The 17,009-nt window shown below is 42.4% G+C and overlaps 1 long non-coding RNA gene across 1 annotated transcript; it reads right to left on the minus strand.

Moving 5' to 3' along the window:
* Positions 1-373: 373 nt before the first annotated feature.
* On the minus strand, positions 374-15,727 carry LOC116450989. The gene is made up of 2 exons (XR_004243038.1): positions 4,179-15,727; positions 374-1,511 (listed from the first exon to the last, which is right to left on the minus strand). It is a non-coding gene; the product is annotated as an uncharacterized LOC116450989 (long non-coding RNA).
* Between the last annotated feature and the right edge of the window lie 1,282 nt (positions 15,728-17,009).

Raw genomic sequence — 17,009 nt, forward strand, 5'->3', positions numbered from 1 at the left:
AAATTCTCAATTAAAAAGACAACCTTTTGGTCAATTTGTCAATTAGAATGACTGTTGACAGTGTGTATAAGTGGAAAAGGCTTGTATATATGTGTATGTCTGAGTCTTAAACATATTGCTGCTCATTATTTCTATTTTCACTTGTAGATCCCAGGCAGCCAGAGTGGGGAGACAGTGGGCAAAGGAAAGCTGGGACCCCATCCCAGTCCCAGGGCTGTGAGGGAGAGGGACAATGGAGACTAAAAAAGAAAATGTTGCATTGGGCAATTAATTACCAGTTTTTAAAGTAAACCAAATGTCGTATAATCACCAGCTAATTTAGATATTTGTGCAGTTGATTGAAAATATGCAAAGAAAGCAGCATTATTGAAAATTATTTTTAAATGTTTGGAATTTATTAGAGTCGACTATGGAAAAGAGATAATTAAGGATGCTAAATATAATTAATGTGTTGAGTTATAAAAAGCACTACTTAGGTTAGGGGTTTTCCAGCAGTTAGAGAGATGGCTGACACTGTAATGACAACTTTACATTTAAATATGTTTGTGGTTCACATAAATATGTATTGAAAAATAATTTCTCAGTTGGTGCATAAAGAATATACCTCCATCTTCATATACAAAAACACTTATACACGAGCAAGTACAGGGGAGAGATGAGGCTGTGGCAGAGAAGAAAGTCCAAACTGCTGCATGGTATGGATTTCCCTTGTCTTCAGCATGTGCAGATTCCCTACTTGAGCAGGCAAGGTGAGGTGTTAATTTCTGGAGGGGTTAAATGTTGGGGTTTAAATAAAGTTGATCCACAAACAATGCAAAACAAGGTGAGATCAGCTGAAGAAAACCAAGGCACACTTTGCTGGTTTTTTTGAATAATCTAAGACTGCAGCCTTTTCACTTTGATCCTCTTGAGAGAATCTAGCTCATGATTTTTGATCCCTCAAGGTTTACAGCCCTAGGGGCAGGGAGGCATCCTCTAGCAAGAGGAGGTCCAGTTTAATGGCAGGTTGAAGCAAGATGGCAAAAGCCTTCCTGCAAAGAGGTGAGTTTTGTTTCTGTGCCTGCCACTGTAAGGAATGTTTGGGTTTCGTATCTTCTGTCAGCTTTACCTGTGCATTCAAACCCCAGCGTAACCAAAGTGGAAAGCTGAAACACAGGGATATGGAGGAGGTGGGGTGCTGGGAAGGGCCAGCTCATGCTGCAGGGAGCCAACATCAGTCCCAAGGGATCTACAGCAGTTTAACTGCAAAATCCCTTTGAAGAGCCAATACCAGGATGTGCTGCAGGGAGCCATGAAGTGTGGGTGCTGTGGGCCACTCATACCCAGGGCATCAGCCTAAGGAGTGGTCCAGGCATTCAGACACAGAGCAGAAAGACATCCAAACTGACTGAGAGACTGTATCAAACCATCCTACGCAGCACCAGACACTGTGGACCTTCCAGAAGGCTGTGAAGCTCAGCTGAAGGTACTGCTGCAGGTACAAACAGCTGCAGGCTGGGCTTCCACATCGGCTGTTGGCATAACAAACATTAAAAAAACCCAATTTTAAAAATGCACAAAGAATTACAAGTTTTAGAATTGTATGGAAAGGCCAGACTTCTCTGACTAGGAGCCTGAGATTTAGCACAAAGAGACTTGGGCACTCAGTGATTTCCAGTAGGTTGTAGATGCTTGAAACTCTGTGCCACCATTTAAACTGGCACTTAACACCTAAATCTATCAAAACATGGAGTTTGCCATCACGTACAGTGAGATGTTGTACTTCACCCAGCAGGAGGATGAGGCTTGCCAGATCCCCCTGCACTGTGCTATTTGGTCTTTGTGCTCATCAATCCTCAGGAAAAGTAAATTCAGACTGTGCAAGGGAAAAGAAAACACAGATGGCGAGCTGGAGTCTGTAGAAGGAAATTCATAGAATCATAGGATGGCCTGAGTTGGAAGGGACCTTAGAGACCATCTTGTTCCAACCCCCCCTCCCATGGGGCAGGGACACCTTCCACTAGACTAGGGTGCTCCAAGCACTGTTCATCCTGGCCTTGAACACTTCCAGGGATGGGGCATCCACAGCTTCTCTGGGCAACCTGTTCCTGTGGCTCACCACCCTCACAGTAAACAATTTCTTCCTAACACCTAATCTAAACCTACTCTCTCTCATTGTGAAGCCATCCCCCCTTGTCCTGTCACTCCAGGCCCTTGTAAACAGCTTCTCTCCATCTTTCCTGTAGGCTGCTTCATTCTTCTCTGAAGGAAAAATTATAGTATTACAAACATTATTTCCACAAATCAAGTCAGATAAAAGAAAAAAGTCTTATTTCTGTGTGGACTTAGGACTGTGTTTCTTTGGGTTTTGGTTTTTTGTGTTTTAAGACCCTTACTGGATCTTTGCTGTTGCCTGAGTGGCTGCTGCACATGAAGAGCCTCCCTCATGTTTAAGATAAGCACTTAGCCTACTGGAGAACGAAAGCAGTCCGGGTGAGACTTGTGTAACCTTGACAAACTGGAACCAATCCCTCCTGTAATGGCTTTCCCAACTTTTGCTTTTGTTTTTCTCCAAGCCAAGGAGTACGTCTGAAACCAATAATGCACAGTTCCCCTCCATGGGTATTTCATTACTACCTTTAAAACTAGAGCTTACAATCACTATTTGGAAGTCAAGTTTCCTTTTCCCTGGTGCTTTAAATGTGAATTTGAGGCCATAACTTAGCATGGGCTTTAAATGAACTTGAGAATACTCGATGCTCTGTGTTCAGTTTCAATGAACACAATCTAAATTACTGAGGACAGAAAGTTCTTCGAGTTGATGTTTTCCACAGACATCTGAGATTTAAATACTACTAAAAGCCACTCATTGCATAAACCTTCATTGATTACAGCAGCATTCAGTGCCTGTTGTCTGCTCCCAAGCACTGCTGCTCAACTCCCTGATTTAGAATATCTTTGCACGGGCGTAGTGGCAGAAATCCATCTGACACCCCAAAATGAGTTGAATATTGTGGCCATTTCTTACTAAGCTGTGAAACTGCTCCCTCCCTCTCCCTGCTCTCTAAGATCCCAGGAAATATTATTTTCTGAGGTGTGAGCAAATGTAGAGCTGAGGCTGGAGAGCTCAGTGTCACCTGTCTTCTTTAGATGTCATTTTCCCTCCTTGCAAACAGGGTCTCTCAAGGAGACAGACAATGCTTACCTGTCTTTCTGTGTGGTAGGGTTCTCATGAAAGGAAAAAATATCACTAAAAGATTATTATTACTAATGGTAGATAATGCTATGGAAAGGAAGAAGATCAAACTCCCAGATACATGTTGCCTGGTTTTAGGGCTTAAATGGGAAAGAAGAGACCTTCTGAGGGTTTCATTATACTCAGCTTATTCTCCAGTTGCAGTCACATTATTAATTAGGGTCCTGGTACTTGGCAGAGAAAATACTTTTTCCAGAAACAGTGTTTCCCCCACTAGAATCTAATAAGATTCTGTTTTGGGAATAAAACACAGAGAACTAAGGGGTGTTCTCTCAAGAGGCCAGCTCTTGGATTGCTGCTGAGATGCCCAGGGAAGCAGCAAGCACTGCTGAAGCCCAGGGTGTGAGGACAACACAGTGAGCAGCTGCCAGCCCTGACCACGGCCTCCTTTCACCTGCCAGGTCTCCAGGACCCAGGAGCACCTGGAGGGCTCCACTTTCCACGTGCCATTCCACTAGCAGAAGACATTTGCCCCACACTGCTCTTCAGCAGTGGGTTGTGTGGTGGGATTTCTCCGGGTGCAGAGCCAAGCTTTGCTTGGGGGCTGTCATCCCCCTGAAAGCAACACCAGCAGCCCTCCTTTGGGGGAGGCCACGGGACCTGAAAGTGCAAACCTCAAACTTCACGCTGTTCTTTTTCCCACAGAAGTGAGGAGGAGCATCTGCACTGAGGGGAGAGCAAATGGGCACTGGCAGGACCCCACAAACCACCCACATGCGCACACGCACACTTGACTGCTGTGCTTTCCCAGGTCATAAACTTGTGTTTTTGCAGGCAAGTGGGGGACTGAGCTCAGCTGTGCTTTCTGTACTCCCCTGGCTTTGCTTTTCGTCATGATCTCTGCTATGGTGTTACCCGTTTCCTCTCCCACATCTGATCAGACTAAAAATAAGCCATAAAAAATCATGATGACTCCAGTTGGAAACAGAGTAAGTTATTGTACCTCTCTGGAGCAGCTGTTCCCCTCTGCCTGCAAACCCCAGCTGGCAACTGAGCCCCACGCAGCCGCTCGCTCATTCCTCCCTGTGGGGTGGGGAAAGACAATTGGGAGAGTAAAAGTGAGAAAACTCATCAGTTGTGATAAAAGCAGTTCAGTAGGTAAAGCAAAAGCCACACACAAGCAAAGCAAAACAAGGAATTCATTCACCACTTCCCAGGGGCAGGCAGGTGTTCAGCCATCCCCAAGAAAACTGGGATCCATCACACCTAACAGTGACTTGGGAAGACAAATACCATCACCCTGAACTTCCCCCCCTTCCTGCCTCATCCCCTGGCTCTTACTGCTCAGCGTGATCCCATATGGGCTGGAATACCCTTCTGGTCAGCTGGGGCCAGCTCTCCTGGCTGTGTCCCCTCCCAGCTCCTTCTGCACACTCAGCCTCCTCACTGGTGGGGTGACATGAGGAGCAGAAAAAACCTTAATTTTGTGTAAGCATTGCTCAGCAATGGCTAAAACACCCTTGAACTATCAACCTGTTACAGCACAAATCCAAGCCATAGCCCCTTACCAGCTACTGTGAAGAAAATTAACTCTACCCCATCCAAAACCATCACAGGAATTCATCAGACTGAAGTGAAAACCTTGGAAGGTGGGGAGGGGAGCTGCCATGAAGCTCAGTGCCAAAGGGATGTGGCAGAAGGTCACACAGACATACCTGCACCTTGGCTAGGGCTGGGGGTAGCTGGGTGTTGAATTGATAGATGCCCTGGGGTTTTTAAACCTGCCCAGCTCCATCCAAGTTAGGTGTCAGACATATACCTCTGGCTTCCTAATTAAGGGAAAAGTCACAAGCAAGGCAGAGTCAATCTTTCAGAAGAAGTTTCCCTCTTCTGTAGTTGTTTCTGTCAAAGGGAATGATTAGGTTGACTATAAATGATATTAATGTTGTCCTTAAAAAGTCATAAGGAAATCTGCTGTGAGCCAGCCTGCTGTTCCCCTGGAATACAGAAACGTGCCTGTTTGTTTCCCAAACAGTCATTTGCTGCAGACAGAGTAAAAGGAAATATATGGCACCAAAGAGTGATTGAAAGAGTGGGAGAGCTGGGAAGCACTACTGGAGCAGCATAGCCAGGGCTCTCCTGCGGCCCCATGTCCAGTATCAGAGTACATGAAGTGGTTCTTGGATTTGTCATTGTTATGGAGCTGATGAGGTTTAGAAGAACCACAAAAAAAATTTCAGTTTAGAAGTTATTTTGTTCCCATATCATATTAGCTGTATTTCCCTTTTGTCATTGTCATTTACAAGAATATTGACATATAAACCAATGTTTGTTTTGTTAAGCTCATTTTCTCTTCCTACCTATTTCCCCTCTGAAATCATGAGGTGAACTATTTGCAGAAACAATATATTTGATAAATAAACTCCTTTTCCTTTTCACAAATTATCTGGGAATAGACATTGATTTTTTATTGCTTTGTTCATTATCTAAAGCATTTGTCAAATTCTTCCCAATAAAATTCCAAACCATGCACTGCTGTCACAGCTATCATTAACAATTTGACTTAGTGATTTACTTTCTGGAGCAGAATCTTGAATAATTCTTCATGTCATTTCCAAATCCCAAAGACACTGTTAATTTGCTTTGCAGGAGCATCTTCTAGTTCCTGCCATGCATCAGGATGACACTGCTAGGTGCTGCATAAAAGATCAAAAAAGTTCTTATTCCAATACCCAGTCTAAGTCTAGAAACAGCTGGATATTACCAGCAAAGCCAGAGCACAGCAACAGGTGGGTGTGATGGACACTGGTGCAGCATGAAAGCAGTCAAACAGTTGTCATGTATTTTGTTGGCATTATAGCAAAGAAGAGTCTGTCTAAGCAGAGATTGAAAAAAAATGAGGTATATTACATAAACACTGAAATTATTTTGGTTTATTCTTTGATCTGATAGTTATGGTCCCCTATATTATTTAATGCTGCTTGAGTTCTTCCCAGACCTTGCAGGCTAGCTGCAGGAGTAACTCTGATATCAAAATGTCTAGAGAAACAGTACTTGTAGAGATATTTGTAATCTCCCTCAATATTTCTTGTAATTACATTTTCAGAGAGTAAAAGGGATCACAAACACAATCAGAGCAAATATAAGAAAATGTACTTTCTCAACCTTTAGTTTAAAAGGCAATTTCCTAAGTTCAATCAGGAAACATTCTCATTTTAACTGTAGTCTTTCTGCCTGAAAAGGGAAGAGTCTGCAAAAAGAGACAGAGAAAAGACTCCACACATGAAGAAATTTCCCCATAATTTTTCAAGAGAAGCTCGCAGCTCTTTAAAACTAATAATCATCATTTCAAGATACAAAATCAAGCTTAAGCAGAATCAGGCAAGAGAATACCATATGTGACTGCTGGGATTATATAATGGGAAAGTTCTCATTGATTTTTATAAAGTGTTGGATCCCAGAGATTTTAAAATTAGGCACGAGGCTGACCCAGTTTGGGTGGAAAAAGCTCACAGAATCCCAGGGAAGAGCACAGCCCAGGGAGAAGTCTCAGGAGGTACAGTTATTTTTAACCTTTTGGACCTGCAAGACAAAGAATGAATTCTGAAAACTCTGGGTAGAAAAGAGGTATTTCATTTTGAAATTTTAGAATCCTCTACCCCTGCCCGTAGATTCTGACCCCAGTAGAAAACTTGTACAGCAAACTTTTTTTTGTATTAAAAAAAAATTTTTGGTGTAGACTGAAGCTGGCATTTTACTCATCCCTCCACAAGCCTGGAAGACAAAAGTAAAGCATTTTCCAGAATGTGATTCAAGGAAAGAACAGAATATTCAAGGTTGGACTACCAAAACAGAAAGGGATCTTGTTTTAGCTGAAATCAAGAAAGTTAAATTTATTACCAAACATGGCAAAGATAAACTGTTGAATAAAAAGATGAATTTACTCTCAGAATTAGCATTCGAAAATTGGTCTAAAAAATGCTGCAGTTTCCCAGTGGTTAAGTGTGCCTCATTAGATGATTCAAATAAAATTGACCTGGACAAGTATTCTTTTGAAATTGTAATTGAATTTTCTTTTAACATATAAGAAGGTTTCAGCCTTTCTTATGAATATGAAGGCACCCTTAGCTGAATAGACTCTATAATACATGCTGAACTGCATTTCAGATACAAATTTATTTGCAGTAGAGAAATGTAAAACAGGCATTTGTGTTTTGAACCAGGTGAGGATGAGATGCCTGTATTGGTACCTGATCTTAGCATACCAGTACATGTATTTTTAGTTGCTCTGAAATGGGAAGAGGACCGAGTAGACTTTTTTTGACAATTTAGTTATGTGGTACTTGCTATACACTTATGGATTGAAATCCTCACCACTGTTTCAGCCTCATTTTACCACGAGAAGGTAGACTAGGGCTTCAACACACTCCCTTTCCCTCATCCCTGAGAACAGGATGTACAAACAGAAGCAGAACAAGGAGGGACACCTTGGATCTAATTTCCAAAGACCCTTCTAAAACCTGGGACACAAATTAGGATGGGGAGCCCCCAGTGAAGCAGAGGTGTCCAGACTGCCGGTTTATGACTTCTGTAGCATCTCCCACAGTCATTTAAGGGATGCTTTTATTAGCCAGTGTGGAAATTTTACAGTATGGGACTTCGGAGGAGCTTTGGCCAGCAAGAGCTGGGAGAACATCTCTGGACACAGAGCTCAGCCCTCCCTGATCCTTTCCACTCCTGGCCACGTTGGGATCTTCTCCAGTTGACTCCAGCATGCCAGGCCCTGTGCAGGTAGGACAGGCAGCTCCGGCCTTGCAAACCACAAGGCTCCAGCCCCAGCTCCAGCCCCAAGGTGGCACTTGGGGAGCAGCAGCAGCTCAGCAATGGGCAGCTTCGGGCAGTCCTGTCCTGGTTATCCCCTGCATCTGCTCGCTCTTATTCTTGCCATTCCATGCCCGACAGGTGTCCCAGGACAGTACTGCTGGCAATAGTTAGAGGGATTTATCTTGTTGTTTTGGTTTGGGTTCTTTTAATGTTTTCTTATTTTGCTGCTCAAGCCAGATGAAATTCCGGATCCTGTCCAAGTGCTGGCACAAATGTGAAGGCAAAGCACTGCGGTACTGGCAGAAGCCAGCAGTGCCTTAAGCTGGTACTGCCAATGAGGACACGGGCAATTTCTCAGATGGAAATCTGTGGCCTCACAGCCATATTTTGTTAACAGAGCTGAACGTTTCTCATTCATTGCAAGCTGGCTTTGTTTGAGTCCTACTTCTGATTTTCAGTGGAAGAAAAATAATTCTAAGCCACTGCCTTAGAAATTAAGTTTTGGGGTTTTTTTACATAATAATCTTCCCTAGTTCTTACAAACTTTTCCTTTTTTCCTACAAATGTTAGTGTTGCCACCTTAGCCCAAAAGTCAGCATTGCAGTTCCTGCCCTGTTGATCCTCAGCCATCTGCTGAAAAGACACAACACAAAGAACACGATTGCAGAAAGAAGCTTGGGCAAACTTCATTCTAAGGCAAAGACTCGGATTTCATTGATCTATGACTTGACATTCAGTTCCTGCAACTGAATAGAAAAAAGGCATTTATAACCTATTAAAAACCCAAGGATGATTTTAGTCTTTTTTTTTCTTGTTGGAGAAATCAGTCTTTCAGAATAGCCTGGGAGTTGCAAATAAAAAAGAACTTTTCTATGTTTATTTAGAGAACCTAACCCCTTGGAGCCAGCATTTTCACTAATGCATTTTACATTAGTGGGCTGCATCAGGAAATCCTGATTTTTGGTGCCAGGGGGGTAATTAATATCAGATCATGTTTGCAAAATGGTTGTGTTTATGTGGGAATGAGGACTGAGCTCTAACTGGCAGGGTTTGAAGTACTCAACTTCTGCTATGAAGCTTCCATAACTTGTCAGGATGGGATGTTGAAATTAAAGGACTAGGTCTTGGTAACTTGGTAGGGCTACGGCTGCTGACGAGAGCTGCAGCCTTTAGGATTCTCTTCAGAAACCTTTAAGGGGAATCTGAAGAGACTTAAGAGTATGAGGAGATTGGAGGTAACATGCAAGTAGTTGTTTTGCTTCTATGGTCTCAGATGTCCCAGGAAGTGCCAAAATATGCATCACATGGTTGTTGTTTCCCAGTATATCCCACCTCCATTGCTCCCAAATCCCTGTGCTTACCAGGAAAGGAATATCCATAGGTGGTACAGATGCGTTTTATCAGCACACCTCAGAAGCGGTACTTGCTTTTGTGCACACACCAGCCAGCATTGTCCAAAATGGCTGTGGGTCAGTTCAGTAACTCTAAAACCCAGTTTCTCCTGAGCTCTGTGTCTTGCATGGGCTCTGCAGTGCCACTCCAATGCTCCCCACTCTAGGAAGTGCAGTTCCCCCTGCAGCTGGCACCCAGCTGCTCTGCAGACTTGCTTCTTCCTCCAGAGAAGGAGGAAGCATACAAGATCTTCTTTACCTCCTCCTCCTCCCAACTCAAAGCCAGGATGTTTAGGGAATGGGAACTCTACTCATGATGGTGATACAGCCTCCTTCCCTAGCACAGGCACTGTCTGCAGCTCCAGCTGGGACATCTCCAGCTCAGCTGAAGAGGATGATGGAAGGATATCCTGAGCAGCATTACATTCTTAGTATCAAAAAGAGAAAAAAACTATAGGAGATGGTTTGAACAAGCCTAACCCTAACCCTAACCCTAACCATCTAGTGAAAGATGGCCCTCCCCATGGCAGGAAGGTTGAACTAGATGACCTTTAAGGTCCATTCCAATCCAAGCTATTCTTTGATTCACAAATGGTGCCCAAGAACAGCCTATTTGGTAAAGACCTTGGGTTCTCACCTCCCCCAGAAGTTGCAGTTTCTTAGCACCAATTAAGAAATTTGGAATAAAACTTAGTAAGTTTGAAAATCACTCAGGAATACAGGACCCACTGAATCATAACATTACGAATTGGTGTAGGCAAAGTTTAAAATAAAAGGATGTTTTCTGAAGCTGGAAAGAGGAAGAGTGCAACTGAGTAACAGCAGCAACTGATGTTCAAAATAGAGTTTCATCTGCTGGTTTCCCAGCATCCGTTTCCATGGGATGTGGCAGCTGGCACGTTCTCTGTAAGACCATTTATTTACTCCCTCCCCATCAGACCCTTTGTGGAAGTTCATGACTCCCTCAGCGCTGGTGGGGATTAAAAGTAAAGGTGTAATCTATGTGAGAGCTAATATATGTTTTGTACTATAATGAGCCAATATACTATTATGGATCTTGTGGTAAGCTTGCTGTGTTTGATAAATATGATCAATAGATCTTATTCCCCTCTGAGATGCCCCCACTATCATCTTTCCATACTCACCTCTTGCCAGTAGTCATTTGGGGATAATTATTCCCACCAAGATCCTACCTCTAATGTGCCCACTGTCTTTCCTTCTGTCATAAATTGGTCTGATAAAATAACAAATCTGAACTATACTGCTATTATTGCTGTTATTTTACTAGTTCCTTGATCCTAGAATAGGGCTAGCAATCTAATAATTCATGGCAACTGTAGTAAAATTCTATGTACCTAATGAATTTCTCCTCATCAGGTATTTGTGTAATGGATTATTCTTACCTAAGTCTAGGAACAATGTCCTAAGCTTGAATACTCTTCAGCAACACGGTCTACAGCTTTTGTTCTCTGAGAAGTAATGGACCACCTCTTCTTTTTTTTACCAGTATCTCTCAATAATTACAGTTCATTTTGTGGCTTGCCTTGATTTTATTTCACTGTGTTCTCCTATTATTTTAAGCTTATTCCTAACAATGAGAGCTTTCAGTGCACCTTCTCCTTAGTTTGAAGGCACTGATGAGCTCTTGATCTTCCACATTGGGATAATTTGTACATCCACCATAGTGTAATTTCTTTAAGGACTTGCCAGCTCTTCTGAACTCCTTTTTCAGAATTTTTTTTCCCTGTTAAGGTTTCCTATAGTAAAATCTCACCACAATGACTGTATGTGGTCTCTTCCAACTTGTTGCCATGCATTCTCAATTGGTCTATCTTCCATGCCTCAGAGAAAATGTACCACCTTTTTCACAAAGTGCCATATTCACTGACAAAGCATCTCCTCTCTTCAACTTGAAAAAAGATGTGGTATGTTAATGTTCAAGACCAGTAAATAAATAAATAGAACTGTGTTTCTGTTATGCCAATGGAGTTATAGCTTCAATCATACACTTACGGATCTTCCTTTATATTCCTGCCTTTACTGCATTTATACACAAACATCTGAAGTTTTACGCTTATCAATTTGATATCCTCATTCTTGTTCCTCCTCTGATCTTATAACATAAACCACCTCATTCTACATCTTTTGTTCCTGACACTTTGTTTCTGGGCGCTGACAACTCTGGCTGTTGGGTACTGACTGTGCATGAGGACCTGCAGTGTTGCGTCCAGGCTTGCCCCACCCTCAGCAAAGAACTGATGAAGTGGAGCAAATTCAATGGAGGGCCTCCAGGCTGGAGCCCTTTGAGAGGAGGTTGTGGGCACAGGGCTTGTCCAGCTGAGACAGGATGGCTTGGGATGGGGCCTAAGAGCAGTGTACCGCTAAGTGTATAAAGGTAGGTTAGCAAGAAGACCAAGCCAGGAACTTCATGGCAGTGAATGGCTGGAGAGCAAGAGACAACAGGCATGAGCTGAAACACAAGAGGTTCAGACTGGCTAAAAGAAGAAACTTCTTCACATGGAGGAAAGTCAGTCATGGTTCCAGAGAGGTTGTGCAGTCTCTGTCCTTGAGGATGGTCAGCACCTGATCTGAACCAGCTTTGAGCAGAAGGGTGGACTAGAGACCTCCTTACGTCCCTTCCAATGTGTATTTATTATCTGACTTGTTGCATTCTGAGAATGCCATCAGTCATCAAAGTTGTTGTAAACCAACAAATTCTCCCCTCTCCTCACCTGTGTTGGCACTGGTGCTACAGACCCTCACTTGTCCTTGCAAGTCTCCTGGGTTACATTAAGGAAGCCTTTATGCTTATTGATGTTCCTAAGTTTCACCATCTATTCCTCCTCCTAAGCTTTCTATACCTCCTTTTACTCCATCATGATTTTTTTTGCTTTGAGAGGCTACATAGCTCTCAGATTGACCAGTGTGCAGTATGGTGCATAAATGAAATCTTTTCCTACACCACAACTGTTGGCACAAGTTCCCAGAGTCCACTTAGGGATCTACTCTCCTTGGATATTTATTTATCAGGAGAAAAAGGAGCACCGGTTCCTCCTGCTCTCAAGATCTACTTGTGCAGAAGATGGTGGAAGAGGGGTGTCCCAGTTTGGGCCAGTGAGGTCAGTCAGTACATCTGTGAAAGTCTAGGAATCCTCATATAAAAAGAGTAGCAAACTGTTCCTGTTGATGGAGTCACAGGTGCCTGCAGCGCTAGAAATTGAGGACTCAGTGCTGGGAGAGGTTCCACACAACCTTACGGATTTTGCCAGGCAAAATTTGCCAAGGCAGATTTTGTTGTCCATCTTCCTTGCAGTAGGCTTTCCCACTCCTAAGTCACCGGCCAGTGAGCAACAGAATCAAAGCTCTTGAGCATCCTCTTCCTAACATGTACTGGTGCTTGGAAGATGCTGTGATCTTTTAGAAACTCAGGGAGCAGTTCACTATAGAGATCTTCACCCAAAGGCCCTGCTTCCAAATACAATGTAAATCCACTAATTCACAGCTATCTCTGGTGCTCAGAGCCTCCTCACAGCAATGGAGAAAGTGTTCTCAAAACTCCAAACATGTCCCAGGCATCTCCCTGTGTCTCCAGCAGCAATTCTGCCTTTGCATCTTTGTCAGGCTTCAAGGACAGTCTTGCCTGTTACCCTTCTAGAAGATGGGTATGGTCAAAAGGTAAGCTGTTGTGGCTTACAACAACAAACAGATGACCAATATGGTCCCACTATGAGAAACAGCAGCAAAGGAGAGAGCTTCTTAATATTCATCTAAATACACAAACTGTACTACTGATGCCATAACACGGGGTAGCCTACAAGTTCCTGAGTGATTGGATCAACCTGTTGCAAAGACACAACCACACACCCACCAGCACCACAGCAGGCTGCAGCATCCTCCTGCAACAATTCTCAGTGAAAAGCAGGCAGCCCAAAAAGTGCTTTGACCCACCAGCTCACTCATACCAAAAAGCTGATACAAGCTGGTCGTGCAGCCAAGTGCCAAGTGACCAGCTGCTGTCAGTGGTCACTTAAACAGTGATAATGCAGCTTAGTATCAAGAAATCCTGGATAGCCAGTCACCTCTATTGTGCTTAGCCCGCAATCTCACGTCTGCCACATTTTAAACTCCAGAATTCTAAACAGTCAAAAGAACTACTGAAGCAGTCAAATCAATTAGTCTCATGTTCCTTGTCAGCAGAGTGGGTCTAGTCTAAGACTCCTGCTTTTCTGCCTGCCTTTTTTGCTGCCAGAGAGCCAGAAAACATGAAGCAATGTGAAATTGATGGGCAAATAATACAGGCAACTTAGAACTAAGCTTCTGAGGCAACAGAGGATCAGTGCTGTCTTTACAGCAAGACCATAGCAACAGCTGTAACAAGCACCACTGAGCACAGGCTCCATTAGACATGTTAGCATGCACACAAGGTGCTTGTAGCTGTGACAGATACCCTAGTACTCACCAAGCATCTATTTACAGTCCTAAAATCAACCTCTTGCCATCAACCAAAAACTCTGGGGGATACAACAGAAACCTTCATGCTGCCTCAGGTTTGCCACGTGTATACCTTTCCCAAGCCTATGTGGACACTGAAGCAGGTGATAAATCCAAAGCCAGTGTCACACTAGCAAATACTTCGTCATACTCAGATGGGCAGGGTCTCTGTGCTTATGGCATCAGAAACTCTCATGTTTATAGGCAGACCCCTTTTTATGTACCAGTAAGCTTCTAAAGGAGGCATTCTGTGATAGAAGGCAAACATTTTTCCCAAGCTGGAAGCAGCTCTGCTCACAGATAGATATAGTTATCTACGTGCGCAAAAAGAAGAGCTAGCTCTGAAATAATTTGCATCCTTGCTGGGGTGAAGAAAAAAAAAATAAAAAAAAAAAAAAAAGAGATTCAGATCACTGTGATAATTAACCTTTGAGATTGGCACCGTATGAACTTGGCAAAAAACTATCTTAACAAGTAAGGCCATAATTAGCATTTAGAAAGAGAAAGAGACTCTTAAGAACTGTGGCACTTGTTTACATTGTAGCCCTGTGAAAAGAAAGTCTAAAGACTGCAGGCTAACGAAAGCTACATCTGGAAAAATGTCAATGCGGCAACTTAATACGGCAGACCAAAAATTCTTCACTTGAAATTTGCTGAAAACATCAGGAAGTACAATTGATGGAACTTAATCTCATAAAAACAAAATGGGTATTTCTACCAAGCCTGCCCTCACAAATGGCATTTTTCTATAAAAGTAATGAACCTGTGTCAAGATGCCAGCGCACTTCTGGCAACACCGACTGCACTAGGTGATTAGAATTTATGCTGTGTAAAATTAACTTTGAGATTAAATGAAAATTATGAACCAAAATGCAAAAGCATTTACATGGCAATTCACCTACACCATTTGTTTAAAAAGTGCCAAGGCAAGTGAAAGTAACTCAGTGCCCTGAAGAGTTCACAGACTATTGGGTCTGGCTATCCCAGCAGCTTCCTTTCCAGCCCCACAGCTCTTCCCACTGAAAACCCAAGGTGTACCTATGTGAAGCCAATGACATACTGAACTACTTCCATTTCCTAAGACCAACATGTGAATAGTTAAGAGAAAATTAGAAAACTTCATCTATAGAAAATAGAAAAATCTCTTGAAAAATCATCAGATCTCAAGCAGTGGAAAACAGACATTCTGCAGAATTTTTCCTGAAAATTATGTCATGGGAAGCTTAAGAGTCAAGTGAAAAGTACTCAGCATCTTTCAAGATTGAAATCTAAGTATCTTACTATTCATATTATTTTGGAGATATATCTCACCATAGTGAAAAAATAGTTTTCTGAATAGAACACTGCTACCCCAGTTCAGCTCTGCACTTTGATTCTGGAATGTACACCAACAGTCTGCTGCCTACTCCCAGGTTTCGCACTGTGACATTCTAAATGTGACAATTAAAAAAAAAAAAAATCTAAATATACCCCCAACATTTACTGTCAAGGCAACAACAGAAAAATATATTCTACACCCTAGAATGCTGCTTGTTGCATAAAGCTGTGAGACATGAGGGTTTAACATTCTTTCAAAATAAGCTTTTCATCTGTCCTAATTTAAATGTCCACATGAAATGAGGTTGCAGCAAGGTGGGAGTCAGGCTTTTTTCCCACATAACAGGTGATAGGACAAGAGTCCTGCTCTCCCCTCACCAACTTATCAAATTGCATGTGGGGAGGTTTAGATTGAATATTTGGAAAAAGTTTCTCTTCCAAAAGGGTTGCCAAGCATTGGAAGAGGCTGCCCAGTGAAGTGGTGGAGTCGGCATCCCTGGAGGTATTAAACAGACCTGGCACTTGGGGACATGGGTTAGTGGTGGACTTGGCAGTGCTGGGCTAATGGTTGCGCTCACTGATCTTAAAGGTCTTTTCAACCTAACCAGTTTTACATTATTGTACATCTATCCAATTCAGTTTTTAATCCTAAACCCATGGGATTGAGTTTGCAGTTCTGCATGCCGTAAGAAGCACTGTTATCAATTTCAAAGGTGTTGCTTTTAATTTTCATGACATTGTCTGTATCCTTACAAAAATCACACTGTTACTTACTGCTAGTTTACACATACTGACATCCGAAATAATCCCAAACATGCTGTATTTCTTCTTGGCCATTTGTTACCCACTTACCTTTTACCAGAGCTATCTTCTTGATATGAGAGAAACAAGGTTGAACACAGTAATTCTGAATTGGAAAAAACTCTAATCAGTACTATTGTATTTCGTTACGCATTCCATAGCACTGCTTTTTGAATATTCTGGTGGCACTGTGACTCCTGACACCCACTGAACAGCAGTTTTAGTGTGTTAGCTGCTGAACTACTCCTGACAGCTGAACAGCTGTGCATGAGTAAATAGGAATTATCCTACCCAATACTGTATTGGTAAACACCAGTAATTTCCTAAGTTCTGACATGTATGTTCCATTGCATTTCTAGTTTTAAGTCCTGCATAATCTAAGTAGCACCATTTCCACCTCATTTTGCTATCGAGAAGGGTGTTCTTTTCTCCAATTTACTTTTAAGTGTTAATCAGTGATGCCAGGAGAGCTCCAGCATAATTTACTACCAATCTCCATCACTTCTATTCCTATTCTCCCCACACCATCTTATCCCATTCCTAGTGCTTCACAGTCCACCTTGCTCCACACTTTTTTTTTATGGTAGCAGCTTCTCAGAGAACTTCAGGCTTTGTGAACATAAAGATCAGTTCCCTCAGATTGTGCTATGAGTTTTTAGTGTAATTCTAGCAGACCAAGGGTCAGCTTTTATTGTCTTTTTTTTTTAATGAACATATCATCCTAGCTTAGCTTTTTTTTTAATACTTACTACTTCATACAGGTATCTATTCATGTCAAAAGGTTTATCTGGGTTCATTTCACAGGATTTCACCCTCATGATTCTGTTTTATGATACAGCACCCGTAGTCCATCTAGGGAAAACCTGCGACTTTCTTTTTCAACTTCTTCAGGGCTTCTGGCAGAATTCCACCTAGACTGCTGAAGTAACAGTTTCTCTTAATTTTGTAGTTTTAAATACTTTCTCTTTTTTTTTTGAATCTCAAATATGGTTGGTTTTTTTTTTTAATCC

Source organism: Corvus moneduloides, chromosome 1, assembly GCF_009650955.1.
Source record: "Corvus moneduloides isolate bCorMon1 chromosome 1, bCorMon1.pri, whole genome shotgun sequence".
NCBI classification, from domain to species: domain Eukaryota; kingdom Metazoa; phylum Chordata; class Aves; order Passeriformes; family Corvidae; genus Corvus; species Corvus moneduloides.